The 21,406-nt window shown below is 49.1% G+C and overlaps 1 protein-coding gene across 3 annotated transcripts in view; it reads left to right on the forward strand.

Annotated features, from left to right (window-relative positions):
- arhgap24 (Rho GTPase activating protein 24) overlaps positions 1-21,406 on the forward strand; it is a 730,398-nt gene that overhangs the window by 457,674 nt on the left and 251,318 nt on the right. The window lies entirely within an intron of this gene.

Here is a 21,406-nt window from a genome sequence, read left to right on the forward strand (position 1 = left end):
CGGCGCGCAGTGCTATCCCAGGGGCATAGTTAGTTCGATGCATCCCCTGGGATACGTGGGCCATGGAGAGTCAATGGTAGCAGGGAATGCTTCATTCATAAGTTTGACAGGAAGAGCTGTCAAACCTATAAATATTACAAGCCTCAAAACCTCAAATAAATTTTTTTTTTAATTGCGTACTCACGCGTTGGGACCCGAATTTCTGGGCCATTGGCTGGAGGAATCTATCACAGCAAAGGGCATAAGGTTTGCAGTCTGCAGAAGAAGCAAGGATGCTTGCAGGCCTTAAATCAACCAGCATTGATGACGTCATCGGAGGCGACTTTCTGGATGGAAAGACTAAGTGGGCCAGGGGTTCCCACATGCTGGAAATCAACGGCCCAATTAGGTGAAAATCACATATTTTTCCCACAGCAAACTGGAGTCGGGTGGCTAACACGAAAAGCGGATGACACGCCGAGGCGGGAAGGGGATTAGTGCCAATTAACTGCCTGTTAACAGGTAGTTAACAGGCAGTTTCTAGCCTAATCCCTATTTTGAGGGGTGTCATGTGGGATTCCCGACAGCTCCAAACCACGCCAGGTTAGAGCAGGTGGGCCATCGGGTTGAAGGACTTAGAGGGGTTGCGATGTCGGTGTTCAGGTGAGTGATGGGTGCATGAGTGCAAAGGTAAGTGTGTTTGGTGTGTCTAAAGTGTGTAAAGAAGTTTAAATTACCTGCACTTACCTTAACAGCCTTCCTTCCTCTAGGCTTCGGGAGTCCATCACTCAGTCGGAACTGAAAGCAGAATGGCTGCGATCTGTCAAAAGTGACAGCCTTCAGCTTTGAGTGCCAGTGTGAGTTCTAACTGAGTCTGTGGAGAAGGACTCAGGTTAGAAGTCAGACTGTCAGTGTTTGACAGCTTCAAACAACTGTGAAACACTGATATTTCATCTGTCAAAAACTCTTGACAGATGAAATTGCAGTCTGTGACGTCACCTGTTGCCGGGTGGCCCTTAATTGGCCTGCTGAGCGGGCTCAACAAGGTCAATCAAGAGAAAATCGTATGGATTGGCCGGACATTGATGGAGGCGGGACTAAAACCCAAAAGTTGTAGTCCCGCCTCCGTCCCGACAGCTTAATGAAAATCCAGCCCCATGTCTCTGACCACGCCTTCAGTCACCTCCACTAGCACTTCTCTTGCTACTCCTTGGTGCCCATTTTCACCCTATGAAGTGCCAGAGACATGGACCATGTACAGCAGGCACCTCAAAGCACTGGAGAGGTACCACCAACGCTGCCTCCGCAAGATCCTGCAAATCCATTGGCAGGATAGGCGCACCAACGTCAGTGTTCTTGCTCAGGCTAACATCCCCAGCATCGAAGCTCTGACCACGCTCAATCAGCTCCGATGGACGGGTCACATTGTCCGCATGCCCGATACGAGACTCCCAAAACAAGCGCTCTACTCGGAGCTCCGACACGGCAAGAGGGCCCCAGGTGGGCAGAGGAAACGCTTCAAGGACACCCCCAAAGCCTCCTTGAAAAAGTGCAACATCCCCACCGACACCTGGGAATCCCTGGCCCAAGACCACACAAAGTGGAGAAGAAGCATCCGGGAAGGCGCCGAACACCTCGAGTTTCTTCGCCGGGAGCAAGCGGAAGCCAAGCGCAAGCAGCGCAAGGAGCGCAAGTCAACCCAAGCACCCACCCACCCGCCCCTTCAACCACCATCTGCCCCACCTGTGACAGAGACTGTAGGTCCCGCATTGGACTCATCAGTCACCTGCGAGCTAATTTTTAATGTGGAAGCAAGTCATCCTCGGTTCTGAGGGACTGCCTAAGAAGAAGAAGAAGATGAAGTGCCTTAGGATATTTTATTACATTGCTTTATAAATGCAAGTTGTTTTGGTTGTGTCTTTTGCAGATTAATGGTTGTCTATAGTACTGGCGAGAACCAGGACACATTCAAAACATATGACCATTGTTGGAAAGTTACATCAGAATTTTCAATCAGCAGTGAATTTTAATCAGCAGTGAATTTTAATCGGCAGTACAATTGGGTTGTTAATGATTCCAATTTTAGTTGTCTTATTTTCAGATATAGATCTTATATCAATTTAATTATAGAGAATTTAGGTAAAGATGTTACTTCTCAGAAATTATAGTCTAGCAGCCCTCAGGGAATCAAATAATGGATGCCCCTTACTGCAAAATCTCACACCTGCCTTTTTTGTTTACCTTCTTCTTAGGCAGTTGCACATTAAGAATGAGCTCGCAGGTGACTGATGAGTCCAATGCAGGACCTACAGTCTCTGTCACAGGTGGGGCAGACGGTGGTTGAAGGGGCGGGTGGGTGGGGTGCTTGGGTTGACGTGCGCTCCTTGTGCTGCCTGCGCTTGGCTTCCGCTTGCTCCCGGCGAAGAGACTCGAGGTGTTCGGCGCCTTATGGCCCAGTAGAAGTTGTCCCATCTACCATCAAGAATCTTCCAACATAAAAGATGTAATGTAATAAGATCACATCCTTTATCTCAGGGAGTATAATGCCATTAATGACATCATTTACTACAAATGCCAGCTTTAAACACCCTTTTGTTTTTCATCCTTAGTGATTCAAACTAGAGTAATGAATAATCCCCCTTTTGCCCTCAATATGCAAAATTCCTGGATAATGTGGTCCAACATTTAGGGCACCACCTAGCTAGGGGAAGATGAGGAGGAGTTAAACAGAGATCGTAATCTATCATTAGGGAATATGTCAGTACTTGTTATGTTTCTGTACTTTAAAGAATCTCTTAAATGCAGGCAACTTTATTTTCCATTGATAGTATAATGTAACATGCTAGAATAAGCCATTCTCAGTTGGTGAGACTGTTATCAAAGGAGGCTGCAATAAAGTCAAAATATGTCATATAAAACTTTTATTATTTTCATCACATCTTTAAAGATTTTAAAACTAAGAAAAGTCAACACAAATATACAGTGGTACAAGGGAGTGATTACCAGGCAGTAAATGATCCAAGAAGGTTCAGATGTTGTAATAAAGCATGAGAGAGAAACTTTAGAGCTATCGAGTCTTCTGACCCAGGAAAGCTTGCTTCCTGGAAATTATTTCCAAATATCTGTTTTTATACAACAGCAGATCTTCTGTGGCATTGCTCATGATGAGTCAGAAATTACACTGCTGCAAGCATGGTTATCTCTCTCTTTCTCTCTCACACTCACTCAATCATTCCCTCGCTCGCACTCTCTCTCTTTCTCTCTCACACTCACTCAATCATTCCCTCGCTCGCGCTCTCTCTCTCACACGCACACACTCTCTCAATCATTCCCTCGCTCGCGCTCTCTCTCTCACACGCACACACTCTCTCAATCATTCCCTCGCTCGCGCTCTCTCTCTCACACGCACACACTCACTCAATCATTCCCTCACTCTTGCTCTCTCTCTCACACGCACACACTCACTCAATCATTCCCTCGCTCGCGCTCTCTCTCTCTCACACACACACTCACTCAATCATTCCCTCGCTCGCGCTCTCTCTCTCACACGCACACACTCTCTCAATCATTCCCTCGCTCGCGCTCTCTCTCACACACACACACACACACACACACACACACACACACACACTCACTCAATCATTCCCTCGCTCGCGCTCTCTCTCTCTCACACACACACACTCTCTCAATCATTCCCTCGCTCGCGCTCTCTCCCTCACACACACACACTCACTCAATCATTCCCTCGCTCGTGCTCTCTCTCTCACACACACACACACTCTCTCAATCATTCCCTTGCTCACGCTCTCTCACACGCACACACTCACTCAATCATTCCCTCACTCGTACTCTCTCACACAATTATGGATAGAAGTCACATGGGCATGATTAAAACAATTACTTTTATTCAGCCATAAAATGGTTGACAGTGAGGAAGAAAGCTGTAGACTGCAGGAAGATATCAATGGATTGGTCAGGTGGGCAGAAAAGTGGCAAATGGAATTCAATCCAGAGAAGTGTGAGGTAATGCATTTGGGGAGGACTAACAAGGCAAAGGAATACACAATAAGTAGTAAGATGTTGAGACGTGTAGAGGATCAAAGGGACCTTGGAGTGCATGTCCACAGATCCCTGAAGATAGCAGAAAAGGTAGATAAGGTGGTTAAGAAGGCATACAGGATACTTTCCTTTATTAGTTGAGGCATAGAATATAAGAGCAGGGAGGTTATGCTAGAACTGTATAAAACATTAGTTATGCCACAACTTTTTAAAAATTCATTCCTGGGATGTGGGCGTCATTGACAAGGCCAGCATTTAGTCCCCATCCCTAATTGCCCTTGAGAAGGTGGTGGTGAGCCGTCTTCTTGGACCGCTGCAGTCAGAAAGATGTGATTTCACTAGAGAGGGCACAGAAGAGATTTCCGAGGAGGTTGCCAGGACTGGAGAATTTTAGTTATGAAAAAAGCTTGGATAGGCTGGGGTTGTTTTCTTTGGAACAGAGGAGAGCGAGGGGAGATTTAATTGAGGTGTACAAAATTATGAGGGCCCTAGATAGAGTGGATAGGAAGAACCTATTTTCCTTAGCAAAGAGGTCAATAATCAGGGGGCATAGATTTAAAGTAATTGGTAGAAGGATTAGAGGGGAGTTAAGGAGAAATGTTTTCACCTCAAGGGCGGGGCGGGGCGGGGGGTGGGGGGACGCCTGGAATGCATTGCCTGAAAGGGTGGTAGAGGCAGAAACCTCATTGCATGTAAAAAGTACTTGGATATGCACTTGAGTGTCGTAACCTGCAAGGCTATGGACCAAGAGCTGCAAAGTGGAATTAGGCTGGGTAGTCTTTTTCGGCGAGCACAGATATGATGGGCCGAATGGCCTCCTTCTGTGCTGTAAATTTCTATGATTCTATAGAAGTGGTTTCATCCAGACCAGCCTGTCAGTGCCAGTTACAATATCAAATCAGCAAAAAGTCACAGATATATAAAAATCTACATTTATCTGACTTGTATTATATAAATTAAAATGCACAAACCATACCACAGAAGGAGGCTATTGATCCTATTTGTCTGTGTCAGCTCTTTGGCAGAACAATTCAAAACGAATCCCACTCCCCCAGCCTCTCCCCATAGCCCTTCCTCTGCTTCAAATATGCAACCAATTCCCCCTGAAAGATGCCATGGTCTCTCGCAAACACTCTGGGCTCGATTTTAACTCAGGTGCGGGGAATTGTCAGATTCCCCGAATTTGGTGTTTCCCACACGAATCTAAATGGGCGTGTGAGATTGATGCAATTTTAACTCAATTGGCCAATTGATTTCCAACGTGTGGGAACCCTTGGCAAATGAGTATTTCCAGTCAGAAAGTCGCATAATATGACATCATTATTGCTGCTGCATTTAGGGTCTGCAACAAGCTTTGCTTCTTCTGCAGGCTGCCAACCTTTTGGCATTTGCTGATACACTGAGCTGGAAGCACAATGGCAAGAGAAAGACCGAGGTCTGCACCCCATTTTGACGACGTTGTCCTGCAGGCTTTAGTGGAGGGAGCAAGGGCTCACAAGGAGGTGCTCTTCCCTTCATCAGGGAGGAAGATGCCTCCCCAGCAGACAAAGGCTGCATGGCTGCAAGTGGCAGAGGAGGTCAACTCCTTATCGGCTACCCGCAGAACCTGGATACAGGGCTGGAGGCGATTTCATGACCTTCATACACTGGAAAAGTGAGTATGAAGTTCCCATCACTCTCAATTTGATCTCCATTGCCTCTCCTCACCAGCACTCAGCTTTAGCAATCTCTTCCTCCACATCCCACTTGACACTGACATCCATGCACCCTTACCCATTCCCTCTCTCTCTATGCTCACATTCACCTAACTATTCGACTATGCAGCCCTCACACTCCCTATCACTGTGATGCTATGAAAACAACTGACAACACACAGGGAGGGCCCTTGGTCTTGCCACCTCACTCCATCTTTGTCTCCTTCTAAGCATCTATGCCATGGATTCTCTACACTCACTCCTTCATTCTCACTCAAACTCCACTTGTCTCCCTCATCGCAGGAAAAGAGAGCTCACAATAAAAGAGAACGAGCGAGGACAGGAGGAGGGCCACCATCAGTAACCCACCTCACCCCCTGGGAGGAGGCGGTCCTGGAGATAGTCGGAGTGGAGGATGAGGCGCAAGTGGGGGACGGACAGACGGGTGCATCACACCAAGCTGGTGACAGAATAGTTTTCCATCTCTCTCATTGACATTGCATGAGTCACTGATAATGATTCTGAAGCTATAACAGATGGACCTATGATCATCTGCAATATGCAATGTGCATGTAACCTTGACCTCACATCTCTGACTCTTTCCTTTACTCCCCCACAGGACCATCGCAAGCACCCGTCCCCACTATCCAGGAGGAAGAGCATGAGCCTCAAGACTCCTCAGAGGAAGCTGCAATCTCTGAGGGCGCAGTGTCAGCAGAATTCAGCGCACCCAGCACCAGCGCAGACACTCACACCTCGGTGGGACCTTCAGGACATAGAGTAGTGTTGTCACCTGGTGTATCACAGCTCACAAGTGAGCATCAGCAGATTGTGGAGACAGGGACAGCAGTGGAGAGTGCTAGTCGGAGGGCGCAGGACTTTGCCAGCTCGGCTCAGCTACATGTCGACCCTCTGCCTCTGGGTCCATCCATAACATCAGAGGGGCTGGAACTCCAGGAACAGATGCAGGAGTCTCTGGCAGGTTTTGTCTCCAAGTCGATGTGAGTGTGGAGCGAATGGAGGAGTCCATAGCAAACATGAGCAGAGCCTTTGTGGAGTCATTGGCGCATGAACGCATCACCATGGAAAGGATGGCAACCTCCATGGAGGAGATAAGTCGCCAGGGTACGGAAAACATGGTGAGTGCTCATAATAGAATGACATCTCTTGAGGAGTGATGGGCATCTATTGAACAGAGAAACCAGACCTTCATGGAAGTCCTTCTGAGTAGGACTGCCATTGCAGATACAGGTCCCCATGACCCCCTGATGTGCAGCAAGGTGCTCTCAAGCCACTTCCAAGCGCTGGCCCCTTCTGCCCTGTGCAGCTTCAGGTGGGTGAGCAGCAGCCTGGCGCTCCTGTTGCTGCTGCTGTTGTTCCTGGTTCTGCTGGTGCCGTGGCTGGTGTTCGAGCTCATCTAATGCCCAGAAGGAAAGGAAATAAATGACTCCCATGCTTCTGGTATATGCCTCCGTTGAGGAAGCACTGAGTGAAGGTGGCGAGAGGGGTTTCGCAGGAGGTCACACTGGAGATGTGTGTGAGGCTCCAACCTTCCACAGGTGTGGTTAAGCCTGGTAAAAGTTGCCCCAGGCCTGAAACAACAAAGTCCTGCCACCTGCAAATGATGACTGATCAAATCTCCTCTTTAATGGTTGACCTGCAGCTGATAGTCAGCAAGCCAATAGTGCTCACGCCAGGTTTCACAGGCGTGATCCCCACCAGGCGTGTTTTACATGGGAAAAGGGTTAAAAATGCAAGGGCCTGTTGAAATGGGATTATAAAGGCCAATTATTGCTGATTAAGGGCCTTAAAGATCTGTTGGAGGCGGGACTGATTCGGGACCATCAGACACGTCTGGGTTAAAATGGCTCAGGGTCGGGATCCAGGCGGGGGGGGGGTCCCGACCCCCAGTTTTTGCGACTTTAACCCCCCACACGCCTCAAAGCCTGCCTCACGGCTGAGTTAAAATCGACCCCTCTCTGTTCCATGCTCCAACCAATCCATTAAATAAATAGATTTCTCCTAGGAATATAGCAAGGATTCAAAAGGACCATCTAGTTTGCCTTCTACAATCCTACTAGTTGCATGATACGATAATGTTTCACTTGTCACTCATACAACATCTTGTATTCCTAAATAAACAATCACATTAATATAGCAATTTATAATGATTACTTGGGAGGTAGGGTGAAGGTCAGGGTTTGGAGAACACTGGGACAGGTGCTGGGATCTAGGATCACTGAGAGAAGGGTCCTGGGATCTGGGAACATCCGTGGAATAGGTATCGGGATCTGTGGACATTGAGGGTTCAGGGAGCATTGGGAAAGCAGTCTAGAGGTTTGTGAGCACTAAGAGAAGAGTCGTGAATGGTGGTGATATTGAATTCTGGGGACGTGGGACCTGGGGTCTAGCAGAACTGCGAAAGGGGTTTCAGAACATTGGGGGACCAGAATCTGGCAATACAAGGGGTGGGGGGAAAGGTTGCTGCGATCTGGAAGAACTGGGGGAGCAGGATTTTGCAGCCTTGCAGGAATGGAGAGCAGGACAATGGGACCCAACCTGGTCTTGACCCCAGTAACAGAAAATACCCTCGAATAGACCTCAGGCTGTACCTAAGAGCAATTAGCTTTCAATTGTGTTTAGCTAGTTTAGCACTTGTGTCAGCTATGGCTGAGTTGGTAGCATTCTCGCCTCTGAGTCAGAAGGTTATGGATTCAAGTCCCCCTCCAGAGACTTGAGCCCATAAATCTAGGCTGACACTCCTGTGCAATGCTGAGGGAGCGCTGTGTTATATCTGACATTGGTGATAGGTACTCGATTGCCTTGGCCTGAGCACATGGAGTTTGATGGTGCTGTTATCGTTGTATTGTGTCTGACATTGGATATAGGTATTCGATTGCTTTTGCCTGTAAGAGTGTGTTTGGATCAGCCATTAAAAGCAACATGAACTGAGCTCTGCATACGGCCTCTGGATTATCTTTGCAAACGCAACATTTGGCGACGAGGAGGATGGCTGAAATCTCTCTTCCACCACCTCCTCCCTTCCTTGCACTACCCGGTGGGCCCCCAATCCCATGGGTTCGCTGGTTACAGTCCTTTGAAACCTACCTCATTGCTCTTGGACTAGAAAATGTGAGTACAGCACGGAAAAAGGCACTGTTATCCCATTGCTTGGGAGCGGAGGGCCAGCGTGTTCTTGGGACATTATGCGCAGCAGACTCAATTCAAACGTATGATGTGGCTGTGGCTCTGTTAAGCACACACTTCTCTGCCCCACAAAGTGCCCTCCTGCGGCGATTCATTTTTAGACAGCGTCACCAACTCCCCGGCGAGTCGGTGCATCAATATGTGGCTAATTTGAGGGGGTTAGCTAGCTCGTGCAAGTTCGGTGCACTACAAGACGAGATGGTGCGTGATCAACTAATAGAGCACACCAACAATGTGAGAGTGCGTGAAAGACTGTTACTCGAGTCCGACGATCTGTCGTTGTCACAGGCAGTCAACATTGCCTTTCAAGTGGAGTCTGCAGCCGAATGTGCAGCGAAACTAGCACACACACCCAGTGACAGCGCCCTCGGCCCCAACAGCTCTGACACGGTAATGCTCGTGCGACGGCAGCAACGCGCGCGACGGCAGCAACGCGTGCTACCGCGGCAACAGTGTGGAAACTGCAGATCTCGTTCACATGCTACCAGAGCGCAGAATTGCCCCGCGCGCGGCCAAGCCTGTCGCAATTGTGGAAAACAAAATCACTTTGCCAATGTCTGCCGCTCTGCCCCTGTTGCTACAAATGAACACTCTCAGTTCTCAAGCAGTTGGCCTATAATTCACAACGTGAGCTCTGGGCCAGTCGTGGCTTTCAAGTCATGCACAATTAACCTGAATGATGTGTGCATCCCTCTGTTGTTGGATACCGGTGCCAGCGGCTCATTGCTGAATGTGGACACATTCAAATGCTTTTTCAGCTCCCTGCCACTCTCTGCGCCCTCCACTGCCCTTTGCGGGTATGGTAATTCGAAAATTGGACTAGTGGGCTCAGTCAACCTCACTGTACGCTATGGAACAAAAGTTTTGCCAGATTTTTGTTTTCATGTGGCACACCAAGGAGCTAACCTGATGGGACTGGATCTTTTCACTGACCTGGATTTTTCTCTCTTGGACACCGGCGGGTCTGCGATGCTGCATGTCGCCTCACCGTGGCACCAAACATGGCCGGCACTCTTCGAGGGTCTGGGCTGCCTGACTGCCTTCACCCACCAGCCCATGGTTGACTCCACCGTTACCCCGTCATTCAGCCACTGCGTCGCATCCCGCTTGCTCTCCGTGACGGGGTCACAGCTGAACTAAAGCAGCTACTGGAAGCTGGCATCATTGAACCAGTTGATGCCTCCCCATGGGCCTCCAACCTGGTGGTCGCAACGAAAAAGCCAGGTGGTCTACGCGTCTGTGTCGATCTTCGAGCAGTGAATAAGGCCGTAATCCCTGACAAATATCCATTGCCCACGTCAGAGGAACTCACAGCGCAGTTCTTTGGTTCCATCCTGTTCTCGAAACTGGACCTTCGACAGGGCTATCTACAGGTTCCCCTCCACCCCAGCAGCAGGGACCTCACTGCTTTTGTGACACATGCTGGCGTCTTTCGGTACACCAGGATGCCATTTGGACTTAGCTCTGCACCCAGCTGCTTCCAAAAGGTGATGTCCTCTGTGTTCGCGGGCATTCCTGGGGTGGCCATCTACCTGGATGACATCGTCGTGCATGGGCCCTCGACCTCCACTCATGACGAACGCCTTCACAGAGTTTTCACGGCTCTAGCGAAACACAAGCTCACACTGAATGGCGAAAAGTGTGTCTTTGCTGTTTCAGAGATCGAATTTGTGGGGTTTCGGTTGTCGGCTGACGGTATATCCCCACTCCAGTCAAACGTGGATGCCATTCACAGCATCTCAGAACCCATCTCTGCAGCACAGGTTGCCTCCTTCCTTGGCATGACTGGGTACTACCTGAAGTTTTTGCCCCAGTACTCAGCCACCACAGCCCCACTGCGCCAGCTCCTGTGAAAGGATGAGCCCTGGGTGTGGTCACAAGCCTGTACGGAAGCTGTTCGCCTCCTCAAATCGCAGCTCACGTCGCCTCCAGTGTTGGCTCACTTTGACGTCGCCAGCCCCACCCTCGTCACCTGCGACGCGTCTGCTGCAGCTGTGGGGGCGGTGTTATCGCAGATACAGAATGAAGTGGAGAAACCAATCGCCTTTGCCTCCCGAGTCTTAGCCCCACTGAACAGAAGTACTCAGTAGGCGAGCGTGAGGCGCTGGCGTGCGTCTGGGCATGTGAGCGGTGGCACCTGTACACGTATGACCGTGCCTTCACCCTGTGAACCGATCACCAGGCTCTCACTGCCCTGCTGTCGACATCCAGCACGGGCCACAGACCACTGCGTCTACACCGCTGGTCTGACCGCCTTCGCCAATATAATTTCAGTCTCCAGTTCACACCAGGACGAGACAATGTTGTTGCAGATCTGCTCTCCCGCACTGTCTCTGCGCCAGCCCCACTCGTCGGGTCTGAACATGTGGAACAGGATATCGTCCAGATGCTGCACACGCCTCTCCAAACCACAGTCTCTCTCCAGGAGCTCAAAGAGGCCTCTGAACAGGATCCGGCCCTCTCCCAGCTGTGCACCTTCATCAAAGATGGCTGGCCTCGCAAGGTGCCTGAGGAACTGTCTGCCTACTCCAGAGTTAAAGAGGAGGTCTCCTGCTGGAATGACTCCTGTGTTGCACGTGGGCTCTGCACTGTGGTCCCAAGTGCCCTTCGTGCGTGTGTTTTATCCATGGCGCACGAGGGCCACTTGGGCATAGTGAAGCTCAAACAACGATGCCGAGACCTAGTGTGGTGGCCGGGTATCGACAGGGAAATCGAGGCCCTGGTCAAGGACTGTGCAGCCTGCTTTGTAAGTGGCAAGTCTGGCCACCAAGCTCCTCCACCCCTGCAACCCCTTGCCTGGCCCTCTCAGCCCTGGGAGCACCTGCAACTGGACGTCTGTGGGGAGATCCATGGTGTCCCCCACCATCAACGGTTCCTAGTGGTGACCTATGACCTGCACTTAAAATGGCCAGAGGTCACTGCCGTGGGCTCCGTCACCTCTCGGGTCATCATCGATATCCTTGAGTCCCTCTTCTTCCGCTGGGGGCATCCAAACAATGGCCCCCAAATGGTCTCTTCGGAACTCTCCTCTTACCTTGAGAGCAAGGGCATCCGTCACATACTACCACCCCAAGTCAAATGGGGGGGTAGAGCGTTTTAACCAGACACTGAAAAATGGCTTCAGAGCACACCTATCCCAGGGGTGTGCATTTGACAAGGCCCTCCTCCACACACTGCTGCACTACAGAGCCTCCCAACATTCCTCTACAGGGGTCTCACCCGCATCCCTCATGCTAGGCCGTGAGCTCATGCTGCCCCTTGGCAGGCTCTGCCCCTCGCTAGCTCAGAGCCCTGCTCCACGGGCTCAAGCCACAGTCGCTAGAAAGCAGGAGAAGATGAAACACCGCTTCGACCAGTCGAAGAGGGCCAAGGCGCCCAACATCTCAGTCTCTGATTGGGTCAGAGTCCGCAGGCCTCACCGCAACAATAAGATGGCCTCATTCTTGTAAAGTCTGTGGGTTGTGCAGTTAATAAATACACAGACTTCAGAAGTAACAAACAAACAGGTCTTTACTATTCGAAGGTCCGGGCGAATCTGCCCCAGCAATCCTGCTACAACACTTATATACTGGTGTGGTCACTATCGGTATTACAGTATACAGAAGCCAAACAAATAGTGCCACACCTAAAGTAGTTCCCTTAAAGGTGAACGGTTACATTCAATAGTTCCCTTAAAGATAGACGGGTACATAGACTACAATCCTCCTTTTTTAGCTTATTACTTACAGAGTCCCCGTTAAACATACATATCTTCAACTTCCTATAAAACAAATTACAGATATAATCTCGGTGGAGTCAATGTCATATAAAACAATTTACAAATATAATCTCGGTGGAAACAGTTCACAGGTTCAGTCTCTGCGGAAACAGTTCATAGATTCAGTCTCTGATCTTGACTCGTTCCGAACAACATTTCTTTGGTGTAGCCGGTTCACCTGGCTAGCGTGACTCCTCCATAGCCTTTTTCTTGACATAACAGCTTGAACTTTTGTCCTGTTGAACCAGCAGTGCGGACTTTTACAACCAACTGGCTGTCTTGACATTTTCCAGTTTTCCAACTGATTTAGCTCCTTTCGTAATGTCCCGCCTGGAATGGTAGAAGTGCTAATATTTTAGACAGTTATTATCTTCTGCTTCTTCTTTTTCTTTTCTGCCTTTTTGAAACTCTCGGAGCTCCTTTCTCGGCTGCCAGCTGTAGCGCCACCAATTCTCTATGTTCCTTAGACCTTAAGTGCTTCATCCGGATTTCAGCACTTTGAGAGTTTTCATCACAAGCTGGGCAGACCACATCCTCGTAATATTCAGTGTCACTCAACAGGTCATGGTAATATTCGGGTTCGTCCTGAGTTAGGCCCGCTAGAGAGACTTCTTCTTCCTCCTCACCCGTCTGGACGTTAGCTGACGGTGGTTCCTTCCCTAAACATCTTTCTTGAAAAGCCTTCTTCATGCATTCATATTCATCCCGCTCTTCCTGGGTTATCTGCCATTCCTTCACGACGGACCTCATTTGTGAGTTCAATATCTTCCTTTCCATCGGTAATTGCGTTATCAGGCTATTTAACCCTTCTACTGCAGTAACGGTTTCCACATTCTTCTGTTCACCTTGACGTGATTCAACGTACTTTTGGCATCCTTGTAAAATTTGTGTTGCCACCTCAGCTATCTCCGTGACTTTTGAGAGCTCCGAACTCGTTCCCCCTGAAGATTGAAGCTTGTGTTCAGATTGTTCCCCTTGCAGAGTCTTGTCCTGCAGCATATGAAGGAGTTGGCTGACCGTTAACTCTTCCCTGGGAACACGGTGGATCAGAGTCTTCTCCATTTCAACCACCTCTTTCTCCAATACTTCCACCTTACGTTCCTCTTGAACTTTGGCTTTCAGCGCTCGGAGAAGTTGCGCCCTGATGCTCTCTAGTTCATGTTCAGGGACCATTCTTACAGTGTCCTGTTCTTCCACTGAAAGGATTCCCAGTTGAATCTGTTCTTCAAGTTGTTGAGCCTCGGTCATTGCCGCCTCATATTTGTCTTGGGTGTCCTTCAATGTTTTCATAAGTTCTTGGACATCCTGCCTTTCATGCTCTGCCATGATTTTCACCTCTAATTTCTCATCTATGGATGGAGCTTCTATCGATGAGTCTGTCTTGGCCTTGAGCTCATCAAGAATTTCCTGCAGCCTTTGGACTTCTTGCTCATGTTCAACCTTTAGTTGTTCATAAGCTTCTACTGAAACTAGCTTTTCGGAGGCTGCCGAGTTAACCCCCTCCAGAATTGTAGCCTGGGCCTGTTCATACTGTTCTTTCAACTTCTCACACTCTGCTTGTAAGGAGTCGTAGAGAAGAACTGGAATAAAATCCTGGCTCCCTGAAGATTCCTCTTCCTTTGGTTCATTCTGTAAATATTCTAGTTCCTGAACAGCATCAGGGGAATGTGATTGGTATTTGACCACGATGGCTCTATGTTCGCTCTCTGCTTGAGCTAGCTGTCTCTGTAGTCTTTCCAGGTTCTCCCATTCGGTGTCCCAGAACTTTTCCATATTTTTCATCTCTTGTACGAGACGGTCACTCAACTGCTCTAATTGTTGTCGTACTTTGACATAAGTTTGCGTCCGAGCTCGGTGTTCTTCCGTCCTGGATGAATCCTTTGCTTGAACAGGCTCAGAATTCTCTGTCAACCTGGAGTTCTGCTCTGCAGCTTTATTCTTCTTGGTACCATAAGTCCTTCTGCATGTCTTCGTTTTCTTTCCCATCGTCGGCAAGTCCCTTTTTGCCTTGTCTTCCATATTCGACTTGGTCTTATCATCATCCATTTCAGAATCTGAGCTAATAGCTTGCACCGAGTCCTCCCTCATTATGGCTTTTAGGTAATGCCATTCCATGTCTATTTTCTTAATCCACTCCCGTCCTAGAAGTGGTGGTCCTCCCTCAGGTAATACGTACAAGTTCATTCTTGGGTGTTCTTTACCCCTATCTCTCACCTTGACTCTTATTTTCCCCACGGGGTATACGTTATGCCCCGTGTATGTCTGTAATACGAACTTGGTATTTCTTAAAGGTATGTGAGAGAATAGCCGGTGTAGTCCCTTCGGTTGATGACTGATAGAGCTGATCCAGTGTCCAGCTCCATTCTTACTTGGACTCCAGCTATTTTTAGTATGACCCAGATGGCCTGTAGATCCGTTTCTTTACCCACATTGTGGATTCTCAGACTACCCAGCTCCTGGTTGTTTGGGTCTGAGTCTGAATTCTGTTCGTCTGAACTCTTCTCAGCCACCTTGTGTACCTTGTTGTACTTTTCTTGTGGTGGCTTCCTTTGATTATTGGTCTTTTTCCCGAACCGGCATACCTTCGCAATGTGACCCAGTTTGCCACATTTCCTACACTCTTGGTTCTTAAACCAGCATTGATTCTGGTCATGCGTTGTCTTCCCACAACGGTAGCATTTTGTTGTGCTTGAAGTAATTTGGTCCACCCCGAGTGCCGCCGCCTTTAGTTGCATTTCCGCCGTTCCTTTCGCTGCGGCTTCGTGCGATGCAGCTATAAGGACAGCCCTGTCCAGTGTGAGGTCGTTCTCTTCCAGTAGTCGCTTCTGCGTCCCTTCTTTGGACAATCCGCATACGAACTTGTCCTGCAGCGCTTCTGTCAGATTCCCTCCGAACTGGCAGTATTTCGCTAGCCTACGCAGTTCGACCAAGTATTCCGCATTGCTTTCGTCTTTCTTCTGCGTTCTTGCGTAGAATTTGAATCGTTCAGCCAGCATCAGCGGTGTGGGGTTCAAGTGGTCCTTCAGCACAGCCACAATCTCTTCGAAGGTCTGATCCGCTGGTTTATTTGGTGCTATTAGATGCTTCAAGAGCCCGTATGTTTTTGCCCCCATCGAGTTTAGCAATGTTATCGCCTTGTCGTCTTCCTCTATTTTGTTGGCTTCGCAATAGATCTCTATGCGTTCCACGTACGTGGCCCAGTCTTCTATTTCAGAATTAAAGTCGTTAATATTCCCTCGCTTAGGCATCTTTCTTCCCTTGGGAGCAGCACCAGTATTTCTTTAAGTATTCTTATTTACTTGTTTGTTTCTAAGATGGCGGTTTTCCCGCGAAATCGGCGGTTTCCCGCTCTTTCCTTCTCTCCCCGCCCACTTCAATGGCGGTATGTCAATCAAGATGGCGGTTTTCCCGCGAAAATGGCGGTTTCCCGCTCTTCCTTTCTCGCCCCGCCCACTTCAATGGCGGTTTCCCGCTTCTGGCGTCTTCTCCGCCTAATGGCAGCTTCCTGCGTTTCTTCCCGGTGGAAGGGGTACGCTTCCCCCACAGCGGACAGGTTCAGCCGCTGGCTGGCTACCGCACAGCTCCCCTTACTCGGCTATGTCTTTTCCTCCCGCCCGCACGGCTCTACCGGCGCTGGGTACACCCCGTTAACGGAGGACAGTTCAGCCGCTGGACTGGCTCTCGCGCAGTCTCTCTCTCCGTACCTGGCTCTGTCGCTCTCTCACCCACACGTTCGGTGTTACCGGCCCTGGGTACCCCGTTGGTGGAGAACAGCTCAGCCGCTGGACTGGCTCCTCGCAGTCTCTCTCTCCGCACCCGGCTCTCACCCGCACGGTTCCCGTTCGCCTCCCCAGCCCTCTCGCAGACCGGTGTTTCCCTCCCCGGCTGCGGCTGGGTTTCTCTTCCCGCGCCTACTCGCAGGCTCAGCGCTTCGTGGCTGCGGTCGCTGCCCGGATTTTTCCTGCCGATCGCGGTCCGGCTGTCACCCGACGCCGTTGGACCCGACTTTTGGCCGGCACAGCTCCCCCTCGACCGAGGTCGAATGCTCTGCCCTTATCCTCCGGATACTTCTACACCTTCCCCTACTCACAGTCTCTTCGGCCGCCTTGTTTCTTGCTGGTCGGCTCACTCCGCACCGTGGCAGAAGGGTAGTCAGTGCCTGTTGCTGATACAGCTTTTGTTGTTAGTCTTCCTGCTTTCTGTTGTTGCAGCCTCGTGTTTTCTTTTGGTAGCACGACGAGGGCGGTTGTCTCTCTTCGACGCTCTTCGTTGCTTTTGGTAATCTTGCCGCAGGGTACGATCGGACTCGTCGCCACTGTAAAGTCTGTGGGTTGTACAGTTAATAAATACACAGACTTCAGAAGTAACAAACAAACAGGTCTTTACTATTCGAAGGTCCGGGCGAATGTGCCCCAGCAATCCTGCTACAACACTTATATACTGGTGTGGTCACTATCGGTATTACAGTATACAGAAGCCAAACAAATAGTGCCACACCTAAAGTAGTTCCCTTAAAGGTGAACGGTTACATTCAATAGTTCCCTTAAAGATAGACGTGTACATACACTACAATTCTGGTCCTCCCCTCTCCAAATCAGCCGCCAACTTGGACCAGCCACTTTCTGCCTCACTGACGGATCTCGGTGGCATGCCAGCCACCTTCGGAAGGTGCCAGCACCCCCTGATGCGGGACTATACGGATCTAATCCCCGAACCTTACCCCCAGAGTGGCGGGATGCACATGTGGCTCAGCCAGCCAACCCTCAAGCAGATATTGTGCCTCAGCCTGCTCCTCACCAGTCCCCACCTCGGCCTGCTCTTCACCAGTCCGCACCTCGGCCTGTTCATACACGTTCTCGCCTTGGCCACCTACAGGACTTTGTCACTACATTTCATGTTTGAAATTCTGTGAGGGGGGAGGAAATGTTATGTCTGACATTGGTGATAGGTACTCGATTGCCTTGGCCTGAGTACATGGAGTTTGATAGTGCTGTTATCGTTGTATTGTGTCTGACATTGGATATTGGTATTCGATTGCTTTTGCCTGTAAGAGTGTGTTTGGATCAGCCATTAAAAGCAACATGAACTGAGCTCTGCATACGGCCTCTGGATTATCTTTGGAAACGCAACATGCTGCACTGTCGGAGGTGCCATCTTTCAGATGAGACATTAAACCGAGGCCCTGTCTGCTCTCTCAGGTGAACGTAAAAGATCCCACGGCACTATTTTGAAGAAGAGCAGTGGAGTTAGCCCTGGTGTCCTGGCCAATATTTATCCTCAATCAGCATAACAAAAAAAAATGATTATCTGGTCATTGTCACATTGCTGTTTGTGGAAGTTTGCTGAGCGCAAATTGGCTGCCACGTTTCCCACATTACAATAGTGACTACACCCAAAAGGTACTTCATTGGCTGTAAAAGCACTTTGGGACATCCGGTGGTTGTGAAAGGTGCTATATAAATGCAAGTCTTTCTTTCTTTGTGGCTTCAAAGGGACTGGTTCATAACACAGAGTTCCCCTGAAACAGAATGTACATGCGTGCATACGAACATACGAAAATGATGGGCAGGAAAAGACCAGCTGGTCCATCAAGCCTGATGCCTGGAGCATCCTGACTCGAGACCTCCTATCCCCCAGCAGCCATGTAATCTCCTGAGACTGGCAAACAAACCAGAAGAAAGACCGAGCGCCAAAAAGGATTACATGGTATAATACTCCTGTCATTATAAAACAATGTATCTTCTGACTTACTGTGATAAACATCACAGGAGATCTGTTAGAATAAGACCTGCTACACTCCAAACGTGACACACCTTTTCCCTAGCAAATTCTTCTTGGCTCCTTCAGGAACTGAATCTTCAGCAAACCTGCTGAACAGTGTGACACTGTAAGGATCATGATACTTTTAAATTATTCAATAATATTTAAATATTATTGCCATTAAATTTTAAATGGATTCAAATGCATTCTATTGAATTCTTACCATACGCCTGCAAATGATGATCATACACGTGTGTGGCAAATAATGATGAAATAAAAATATATTAAAATAGGGGAACCCCCATGGCTGCAAGTTAGAAGCATTATGTGCTGAGCTGTGAAACCCAGGATGGCCAAAGGTTCAATCCTTGGGCTGTGCTGAGTAGGTTGATCTTAGCTGGGACAGCATCGGACACAGTTATTAATTACAAGTGTCAAAATGTGACTACCCAACACCTCTGCTGTTAATCCTGTCAAAGTTTGCAGGGTCAGATACATTACCCTTAATATGAATGACATTGAAGGGCCACTAGGTGCACATCTAGGGTGTTTTCCCACTGAAGAGGCTGCAAATTGTATTGGCAGAGTTATATGGCCCACTGGTTTATTGGAAAGTAATTGGGGTAAAATTTGTGTTCGCCAGCAAAGTTGCCGGTGCAGTTAACAGCCGCTGGAAATGGCTGCAACGCTAGGCGAGTGAAATTGGTCTGGGACCATGGAGCTAGGTGGCGCAGCATTCTCCTTCTGTGCAACGCTGTTCTGATGGTGTTGCTGGAGGGATCCGGGATGAAGCTCAAAGAAGCTTCATGACCTCAGACCACTGGTCAAGGTCAGTGAATGCATCTTCAAAAGCCGTCTCCTACCAACTGCACCACTAGCCTCACACACTGCTCAATGCATGGCCCCCAATCACGCACCTACCAACAATCTGCACCAATGATGAGGCACATCTCCCATTCCTAGCCTCACATCACCCCCTTGGAAGAGAAGGTGCGGGCCATTCTTGGCAGGGGCATGGCTGAGCCCTTGGCCAGCGGCGGGGCTGAAAGGATACAAGATGCTGGTATCCTCATATGTTATCCTCCTTCTGGCATGCACCTCTTGCTTTCTCACCCTCCCGTCAGCACAACTCCATCCTTGTGCCTTCCTCATTTCACACGCCTAAGAAATGCAGCCTGCCCAGCCAATGGGACCACAGGCAGATGATTCCATCCCGGAAATCCCGGCCACAAGGGGATGCATCCTTCCATCTGATTCCCCCTCTTTGGCTTCCTCCTCTTCTGCGTCTTCCTCTTCCCTCTGTAAGCGGATGCTGTAAATGTGAAATGACAGCATAAAATGCTGGAAATACTCAGTTGGTCAGGCAGCATGTCGACCTGAGACGTGAACTCTGTTTTTCTCTCCACAGATGTTGCGTGCCCTGCTGAGTATTCGCAGCATGTTCTGTCTTCTCAAAGGCCTTCAGTTACCATCCAAACCCTTGCAAGCGTCCAGCAGCACTCCCTACACACTTAAAAAAGCTTTTCACATCTATTGCAGCAAGCCACCACTTCAATAAAATCCCCCAAAAAACCAGTCCAAACCCTTAAATTCAAACTTACCTGAACGATGTTTGAGTCCAGACATCACCACTGTCAGCCTGCTTGCACGCCAGGTTAACCTGGTGTGCTTAGGAAGTGGCTGAGCAGATAGGCAGATGTGGTGAATTAGCATTAGGGTCGATGTTCTCGCTTGTGACATAAAGCCAGCATTGCACGCCGATTTACATCACAATGCCACCATTTTGCCCAGCATGGTGTTGCCAATTACCGGCAGCGCAAAGGCAGTGACAAAAACGGCAGCTGCCGCGGGAACCGCCTGGTCAGTCTACCAGTTAGAAGTGTGAGATTTCAGCAGAAACTGCTTGCCTCCCTTCACCCCAGTATGTTTACATGCCTGGCTACCAGATAATATCTTCAAGTAGTTACTACGAACTACACAAAGGACATTTGCCTTCTGTATAATGGAAAGAGCTATGCTGCCTGACTGTTTAATTCACGTCTTCATGGTAAGGATTTGAAGTATACATTTATGCATTTCAGGGTTGGGGGTCATTATGTAAATGCAATGATCAAATTGAATGTACAGAGACAAGGGGCCCGAATTTCCTGGGGCCAGGGAGGGTGGTGGAGAGGCGCACTGGGGGGGCGAGGGGGAGGGGGAGGTGGTGGTGGTGGTTATATGGAATTTTGGGCAGAATCTGAATCTGTTCTGTCCCTTTTCAGTGCCACTAGATAATCCCAGTAGTTTTGGGGCAGATTCATAATATGCCCACCCACAAATGGTCATTTTAGTGCTGTAGCAAGGGTGGAGACCTGATTGGAGGAATTAAAACATTGAGTTGCAGGAAAGATATGTACCAACACAGTCAAGGACTTGGAGAGGAAAGGGAGGTTGGAGATGGGGCAGTAGTTTCCAAGGAGAGTGGGGTTGAAGGTTGTTTTTTGAGGAGGATGATGTTAGCGATATTAAAAGGGAGGGGACAGTAGTTGAGAGGAAATCATTGTCAGATAGTATGGAGGCCAGCCAGGGAAGTTGTGTGGCCAACAGTTTAGTGGGAATGGGGACAAGAGAAAAGGAGGTAGGCCTCATGGGCCAGATGAACTTGAAGAAGGCATAAAAGGAGATAGGAGAAATTAGAGAAAGACATGGAATCAAGGCTAGGATGATGGGAGCCATGGGGGGTAAGATTGGCTTGGCGGGCAAAGAAAGGGAGGAAAGCAGCAGAGACAGCTGAATGAATGGTCTCCGTCATATTGGCAAAGGAGTTCATGAGCCCCTCACACTTGTTGTTCGAGGTGAGGGTGGAGTGGGCAGAGGAGAGGGGTTTAAGGAGACCGCTGATAGTGGAGAAAGAAGCTGGAGGTTATCGTAGCTCTCCAGGATGATCCTGGAGTAGTGAGCGGTTTAG

Source organism: Somniosus microcephalus, chromosome 2 (assembly GCF_052327205.1).
Source record: "Somniosus microcephalus isolate GS21.2 chromosome 2, FLI_Smic_1.0, whole genome shotgun sequence".
In the NCBI taxonomy this organism is placed as follows: domain Eukaryota; kingdom Metazoa; phylum Chordata; class Chondrichthyes; order Squaliformes; family Somniosidae; genus Somniosus; species Somniosus microcephalus.